Raw genomic sequence first — 8,484 nt, 5'->3', positions numbered from 1 at the left:
CTGGCACGTTCAAGAGAAACTCCTTGTACGCAAATGAAATTTTTATGAACTATGATATACTCATTTCCAGTTTTTACAGTATCAATTCATAACAATGCTGCGTTGTTCCCGGTATTTAGGAATTAGGACATGCATGCCTTGCATTTGTCTATGATGATTTATAAGGGTGTTTTTATTTACACACCATCTTTCATCTCAAGGCACACTTTTAGTAATTTAATAAATACAAAATTTGTTCAATATACATCACAATCTTCCATCTTTACCCTTGTTCACACACTCTACTCACATCTTCTATCTTCACCCTTACTCGCACACTCCCACCCACGATCTTCCATCTCCCTTTCCATTCTCTGTTTCATCAAAGGCACCGGTGTAAACAACTCTACATTGGAGATACAGTAGGTGAGAATTCTCATTTTACTTAGATTTGAGGGTTTTATGTATGTTTTTCCATTGCCATGAGCATTGTATATGAATGTTTGATTTTCTGAATCAGTGGCATTGTATATGGAAGTCTGATTTTGCGAACCGTTTGATACTGGTCTGTTGAACATTAACCTTTTGTCCAGAGTGCTTCTGCCGAACAACTTCAATATGTTCGGCTACAAATAGTCGAACGCAACTACACTGTTCGAATCTGGGTATCCGAATGAATATAAACGGTTTACCACTCAATAAGTACACAAAAACGGGAAAAAAAAATTAAAAAATGAAAAACTAACATTTTTCTTGCTCTATTGTTCCAAACCAATATTACTAGACACATCCATCATTCAGTCCAATAAAAATATTTAATAATACATATATTTTTTATTGTTTGTTTAAGGGCTTTTGATTTTTGTTTCAAGGTTTTCGGGTTCTTGAGAGAAAAGATACGTAAGTAACGTTTCAGAAGAAATGAGTGTATTGTATTCATTATTGTTCTTTATGGTAACTTTACGTAAGGTGTGTATTATAATAGTCCAAAGCCCTTTGTCCTTTGTGGTCATTTTACATTAGGTTAATATTGTAATAAAAAATAAAATAATAAATAATGTGTCTTGAGATGAAACACTACAAAAAATTTGCTTTTTTGCGACGATAAAATACCGTCGCAAATACCCAAAACGCCGTCTCAAAAGTTTTTTTGCGACGGCGGATGGCTTTTAGCGACGGTAATAAGGGGGTCGCAACAAAGGGGGTTGCCAAAGGCCTTTAGTGACGGTGTGACGCCGTCGCAAAATACAGGCGACGGCGTAAATGCCTTTTAGTGACGGCAAAATACTGTCGCTATTAATGTGTAGAAATTTGAAGTTTTTGAGACGACACTGTGGTGCCGTCGCTAAAATGGTTATTTGCGATGGTAAAAATACCGTCGCTAAAATATTTATTTGAGTCCGCAAATATGCTGTCGCTAAAATGGTTATTTGCGACAGTAAAAATACCGTCCCTAAAAATAGTATTTGCGACGGTGAAGGATACTGTCGCCAAAGGATTTTTGTTTCAACTAATTAATAATGCTAGTATCTTTGGCGATGGCTATGCTACTGTTGCAAAAAACCTTTTTTGAGACAGTATGATACCGTCTCAAAAAAAAAAAAAAACTGCAATACAATTAATAAAAATATGAAAATTACCTGTATTAAATGAAAATAACTAAAAAAAAAACCGATAATTATATAATAATATAAAAATTCCTATATATAAATAAAAATTCATCCATAATTAAAGTATTCTTCAATTCATAACAACACATCATCAAAATTATCCCACCACATAATGTTGCATAATACATACATAATGTTGTTTACAAATCTAAATAACGTAAATCAAAAATAAAGTTTTCGTCATGATTCTTCCGTGGGTTACAAAAACAAAAGTTTGTCGCAATCTTCACACGCTTGCATTCCACAAGAAGCAAACTGCTATTCAGGAAATATCTGAAAATAAAAAATAAATATAATTAATGACAATATAATTATGTGTTAATATTTTAATTACAAAAAAACATAAAAAATTAACTACTATATAATTACAAAGATAGTTAAGTAAATAATTTTAGCTAGACAGAAATCCGACTCTAACTCCCAAACCAGGAACCTGATTCGTGCCCCGTCTTCTCCCACAAATCTCTCGTGCCTAGGCGGTTATGTGTGCCAAGTTTCGTACTAATCCAACCCCATTTGGTGATTTTGGGGCGTTAACACCTCAAATTCAAGTTTCTTAAAGAACTAGTTTGCCTAGACTGAAATACGGCTCCAACTCTCAAACCGGGAACACGATTGGAGTCGCGTCTTCTCCCACAAGTCTCTCGTACCTAGGCGGTCGTGTGTGCCAAGTTTCGTGCCAGTCCGACCCCTTTTGGTGATTTTGGGGCGTTAACACTTCGAATTCAAGTTTCTTAAGGAACTAATTTGCCTAGACCGAAATACGGGTCTAACTCCCAAACCGGGAACCCGATTGGAGTCCCGTCTTCTCCCACAAATCTCTCGTGCCTAGGCGGTCGTGTGTGCCAAGTTTCGTACCAATCCAACCCCGTTTGGTTGTTTGGGGCGTCAACACCTCAAATTCAAGTTTCTTAAGGAACTAGTTTGCCTAGACCGAAATACGGCTCTAACTCCCAAACCGGGAACCCGATTCGCGTCCCGTCTTCTCCCACAAGTCTCTCGTGCCTAGGTGGTCGTGTGTGCCAAGTTTCGTGCTAAACCGACCCCTTTTGGTGATTTTGGGGCGTTAACATCTCGAATTCAAGTTTCTTAAAGAACTAGTTTGCCTAGACCGAAATACGGGTCTAACTCCCAAATCGGGAACCCGATTGGAGTCTCGTCTTCTCCCACAAGTCTCTCGTGCCTAGGTGGTCGTGTGTGCCAAGTTTCGTGCTAAACCGACTCTTTTTGGTGATTTTGGGGCGTTAACACCTCGAATTCAAGTTTCTTAAGGAACTAGTTTGCCTAGACCGAAATACGAGTCTAACTCCCAAACCGAGAACCCGATTGGAGTCCCTTCTTCTCCCACAATTCTCTCGTGCCTAGGCGGTCGTGTGTGCCAATTTTCGTGCTAAACCGACTCTTTTTGGTGATTTTGGGGCGTTAACACCTCAAATTCAAGTTTATTAAGAAACTAGTTTGCCTAGACCGAAATACGAGTCTAACTCCCAAACCGGGAACTCGATTGGAGTCCCGTCTTCTCCCACAATTCTCTCGTGCCTAGGCAGTCGTGTGTGCCAAGTTTCGTGCTAAATTGACCCCTTTTGGTGATTTTGGGGCGTTAACACATCGAATTCAAGTTTCTTAAGGAACTAGTTTGCCTAGATCGAAATACGGGTCTAACTTCCAAACCGGGAACCCGATTGGAGTCCCGTTTTCTCCCACAATCCTCTCGTGCCTAGGCGGTCGTGTGTGCCAAGTTTCATGCTAAACCAACTCCTTTTGGTGATTTTGGGGCGTTAACACCTCAAATTCAAGTTTCTTAAGAAACTAGTTTGCCTAGACCGAAATACGAGTCTAACTCCCAAACCGGGAACCCGATTGGAGTCCCGTCTTCTCCCACAATTCTCTCGTGCCTAGGCGGTCGTGTGTGCCAAGTTTCGTGCCAATCCGACCCCGTTTGGTGATTTTGGGGCGTTAACACCTCGAATTCAAGTTTTTTAAGGAACTAGTTTGCCTAGACTGAAATACGACTCTAACTCTCAAACCGGGTACCCGATTCGAGTCCTGTCTTCTCCCACAAGTCTCTCGAGATGAAATTGGTGTGTAAATAAAGGCTCCCGATTTATAAGGATGTAAAAGTGTGTTTATAGACTATTGGGACCTTAATCAGGACCTTGATGATCACAATTTGTCAAAATAAGTTTTTATTGCTAAATTTTCATGTAAAGCTATTAGGAGATAATCTTCAAAATCACATCAAATATGTTAGGAGGGAAGCATGATGCAGTAGCGCTGGGCTCAACCAGAGGGGTGGGATTGAACTGGGATATGTGACCACGGCGTGGTGGCCTAGTGGAGAATGTATTTTTTTTTTTATAGGCGTGACTCAGGTTTGAATTTTGGGGTAGCAAAATGTTAGGTAATTTCAGTGGTTCTTTGCAGAGATCTTACTCTATACTTCAATAGAATCTTGGGTTCATTTGCGGTGTGTGGTTGAGTTTCATTGGTGCCTTGGTAGTGGGTTCCTTCTTATGGGTTGGGTTAAAGCAGGCCGGTAATCGTCTGAGGCTTGGGCTCACAAATGCGACAATGACACCTTAGAGCATCCTTTTTTCTTGTTCAAAAAAAGAAAAAAGAAAAAACTTGGTTGGCCGGATTATTAGTTGCGATTAGACTATTAGTTTTTTGGATAAATTACAAATACTCCCTGAGATTTGAATAAAATACAAATCGTTTCCTGTAGTTCTGAAAATTATTTCCACCCCTTGAGATTTCTAATTTAATAACAAATCGTTCCTTTTATTAATAAATCATTAAGTCAATTAACAGTTTTTAATGATGTTAGAAACATGTTTCAATTAATAATTTAAATAATTTTATCATTGTATAAGAGAACAATTATGAATTTTATTTTTTTAGGTAATTCTATTAAATAAAATTTTTTAACAAGGAGGTATTTGTAATTTTTTAAACCACATAAGACAATCTGTGCTTTAAGTAAATCTGAGAAAGTGTACTTATAATTTATCGTAATTTTTCATATGAATAACCTATCGTCTTTCCTTTACCATTCAATAGTTCAAAATAACACTTTAAATTTTATCATATTTATGTTACAAAAATGATACCTCTCTCTAATTTTAAAACTTTAAACAGAGCTCCAATGACTTGCAATGGAAAAAAAAAACAAAAAAAAAACAAACAAACATACAAACACAAGACACAAACATCACATCATTATGGGATCTACACATTATTAGAGCTCTATAAAACTCTACAATTAAGCTCCCAATTTTTTTTTTCTTTATTTTATTATTAACAAATCAATCCTATCATGTATATATATATATATATATATATATATATATATATATATATATATATAAAAGGATTGAGAGTTCTAAATTAAGAGCTCTAATAGCTCTAATTGTGTGGGTCCCATGTGATGTGATGTTTTGGCTCATATTTGGGTCCCATATTTGTGTGTGGGTACCATATTTGTTTTTTATTTTTCACATCATTAGTGCTCTTTTAGAGCTCTCAAATTAGAAGAATATATCATTTTTGATAATAATAATAATAATAATAATAATAATAATAATAATAATAATAGTAATTAGGAACACTTACCAATCAGTCTTATTAAGTAGACTTATTTACTTATAGGTCCTAACTGATAAATTTATCATTATAAAAATAAGAGACTGATAAATTTATCACTATAAATTTATTCATAAAAACAAAGAGACTGCTATAAATTTATTTATAAAAACAAAAAGACTGATAAATTTATCAATATGACTTAATGAGTAATAAATCTCAAAAATAAAACTTATTAGTAATTTCCCCATAATTTTTCTATCTAACAAACCCCGTTTGATTATAATATTATGCAACTTTGATTACACTACATGAATTTTCAACTTGTTTGGCTAGTCCACTTTTAGTCAGTCCAACTCATTTAGGGCTCTTTTGGCAAGTTAATTAAAAATTAATTTTTAATTTATTTTGGGTCATATTATTTTTAATGTTTTTACTTATAAAAGGATAAAAAAATAAAAAAAAGTCAAAAAATTAACTTTTAACAAATTTTCTAAATCACCGTAATGGCTTAAACATGGAATTAAAAAATACAGGTAAGACAACCTTAAATTGGACTCACACAAATTATCCATGGAGACAAAAAAGGATAACATTTCAAATCAATTTAAACTTATCTATTTTACCATCAACCATTGGATTGGACAACATTACGTAACAAATTCAATCATATTTTGAAGTAACATGGATACAATTCAACAGATAATCTTATCTCACATCAAATAAATACAATATCAAATGTGACTTTGTAATACTATAAAAACATATGATTCAAAGATATTACTTGTCTGTTGCCCCTTAATTCAATCCCTCCAAACAAATACAGCTGATACATAGCATATTGCTTTCTCCTTTTCTTGTTCTAATAGTAATTAACAGTATGGTGAACCCTGAAAACACAACATTTACATATATATAAATAATATAAAATAAGAAGTACAAACCAACTGGCTTTCATAGCTCAGTTGGTTAGAGCACCCGTTTAGTAAGCGGGAGGTCTTGAGTTCGACTCTCAATGAAAGCATAAATAGCATTTTCTATGTGTTTGAATTTTGTTGCCTTTTTGCACTGATGAAATGCTCATTGGTTGGACCGTATAATGTATTTTTCTATCAAAAATTGTTTTCTTCCACAAATTAAAAGTACTAACAAGATGTTTAATTAATTAATAAAAATTAACATATCACCTGTGTTGTATATGAGATAAAATAATATATTATTTATTAAAAATACGATAATTATATTTAAATTTTTTATATTTGTCTCTCGTAAATAAAATTTTATATATAAGTTTAGAGGTTTTATTTCAAATATTTCTTTACTATAATATATAGTATAGATAGATTAAAATTATTGTATTGATAATTGATAATTAAAATTATGTTTTTTTATATAAAAAAAATGACATAGTTCTAATATTTTACTATTTTAGAATAAATGTATATGAATTTTAAAACTTTGTCATGTTGGTTTTTGAAAAGGAAATAATTAAAAAAAATTAAAAACTTAATAAGTAAGAAAGAATGATCGTAATATGTAAACCACTAAAATCACAGTTAAACTAGCAAATCATTCAAACCAAAAATAGTTAGCTTAATCATTTAGGTCAAAAGACCAACCAACTTACACAAAAATTAATTAATTAAAAATTAAAAATTTTATTTTATTAAAATTTAAACTATCACTAAATATAAAAAACAATCTATTAATTTAAATTTAAAATTGACACAATATAAATTTAAAATTATAATAATCTATCCCGTGATTTATAAGTTTTAAATATAAATTTAAAATTATCATAATTATCTCATAATTTTTGTATTAAGGAGCAATAAAAGTGACATTGAGATTATCAATATATCTATGTATTTTATAAAAGAATAACTTGAAGGAGAGATATTATAAGAGTTTCAAAACTTCATACAAAATTATTTTTTAAATTGAAATCTTTATGTGGTATTGTATAAAAAAAGTTAAATGAAATCTAGCCAATAGAGATTTTCTTAATTATTTAAAATTAAGATAATCAAAAAAATGAATACGAGATATTGATCACAAGACTTCTCATTAAAAATCTCATTTTGCTTATATAAATAAAGTATGAGATTCACTTTATGTAAGTAAAACAATTCACTTTTTATTTCTTTTCCCGATGTAGGATTGTAAAATAAAAGGTAAATGGAAGCTAGACAATGAGAATTTTCTTAATTATTTAAAATTAAGGAGAGGCTGATCGTTGGTAAAATATAGACATTGTTGATCCAGAAGCATGTTAATCCTCATCCCCTGCTTCCATTTCTTTATGGTATTAGAGCCAAGTTTATGTTGTTATCTATTGCTTACTGTATTGCTACTTCTGGATCAACTCTATTTCCTTTCTGATTAATCTGTTATCAGTCAGCTTAATCTGTCAAAATTATATCTGTGTCTTTCCACGTTGTTACTAGTCACCCATTTTCGTCCCATTCCTTGGTAAGTCTTTTAGTTAGGTAGTGTTGGATTTTAGGGGTCTTCCGAATAGGGTATGTATAAACACAACGTATGTGAAAACATGATAAATTTAGACAATATATTAAGATTCCTGTAAAACAGTTTAATTAAAAAGAAAAATGAGTCGATTATTTAGGAGTAACTCTTCAGTCAGTTCTAGGTCATCCACAACTTTGCCCTCAATACCTAATCACAAATTAGTAATCAATGAAGAAGATGTAGAAATACAGAACGATAAAATTGATTTAAGCTGGAACATCCCAAAATTAGCAGTTAAAGAAATATATAAAACTACTTTTTTACAAAATACATTTAAAGTTAATCTTCATGTTAAAACATTAGAACAAGTCTATACTTTAGAAAAACCTCGTGAAACTTGTCAGTTATTTGATGCTAATACTATTAAACGTCATTTACAAACTGGTCATAATTTTATTCATTTAGGATTAATTCAAGTTGGAATAAAACTATTAACTCCACACGGTAAAAATACTTCTGTGTTATTATGCTTAAGAGATGCTCATTTTCTTGATTATAATGATAGTATAATGGTATGATGGAAACTAGTCTCCACAAAGGACCCGTTCATTTTAATTGCTTTCCTGATTTTACACTTAGTCTTCGTGATCCACATATCTTAGATGTTTTAACATTAAATATTCAATTATATGGTTCATTTACAAATATGAAAGAAAAAGTCCATAATATTGCTTTAATCTATCGTGTTCATTATAAATGTATTAAAACCAATTTATATGTTCAA

The 8,484-nt window shown here is 32.2% G+C and overlaps 1 non-coding gene across 1 annotated transcript; it reads left to right on the top strand.

Moving 5' to 3' along the window:
- The first annotated feature begins 6,181 nt into the window (after nucleotides 1-6,181).
- TRNAT-AGU (transfer RNA threonine (anticodon AGU)) lies at nucleotides 6,182-6,255 on the top strand. The gene has a single exon. It is a non-coding gene; the product is annotated as a tRNA-Thr (tRNA).
- Nucleotides 6,256-8,484: the final 2,229 nt, after the last annotated feature.

This window comes from Camellia sinensis, chromosome 2 (genome assembly GCF_055761805.1).
Source record: "Camellia sinensis isolate YWXY chromosome 2, ASM5576180v1, whole genome shotgun sequence".
Lineage (NCBI taxonomy): Eukaryota > Viridiplantae > Streptophyta > Magnoliopsida > Ericales > Theaceae > Camellia > Camellia sinensis.
The sequence above is the reverse complement of the archived record's forward strand: the minus strand, read 5'-3'. Positions and strand labels throughout refer to the sequence as shown.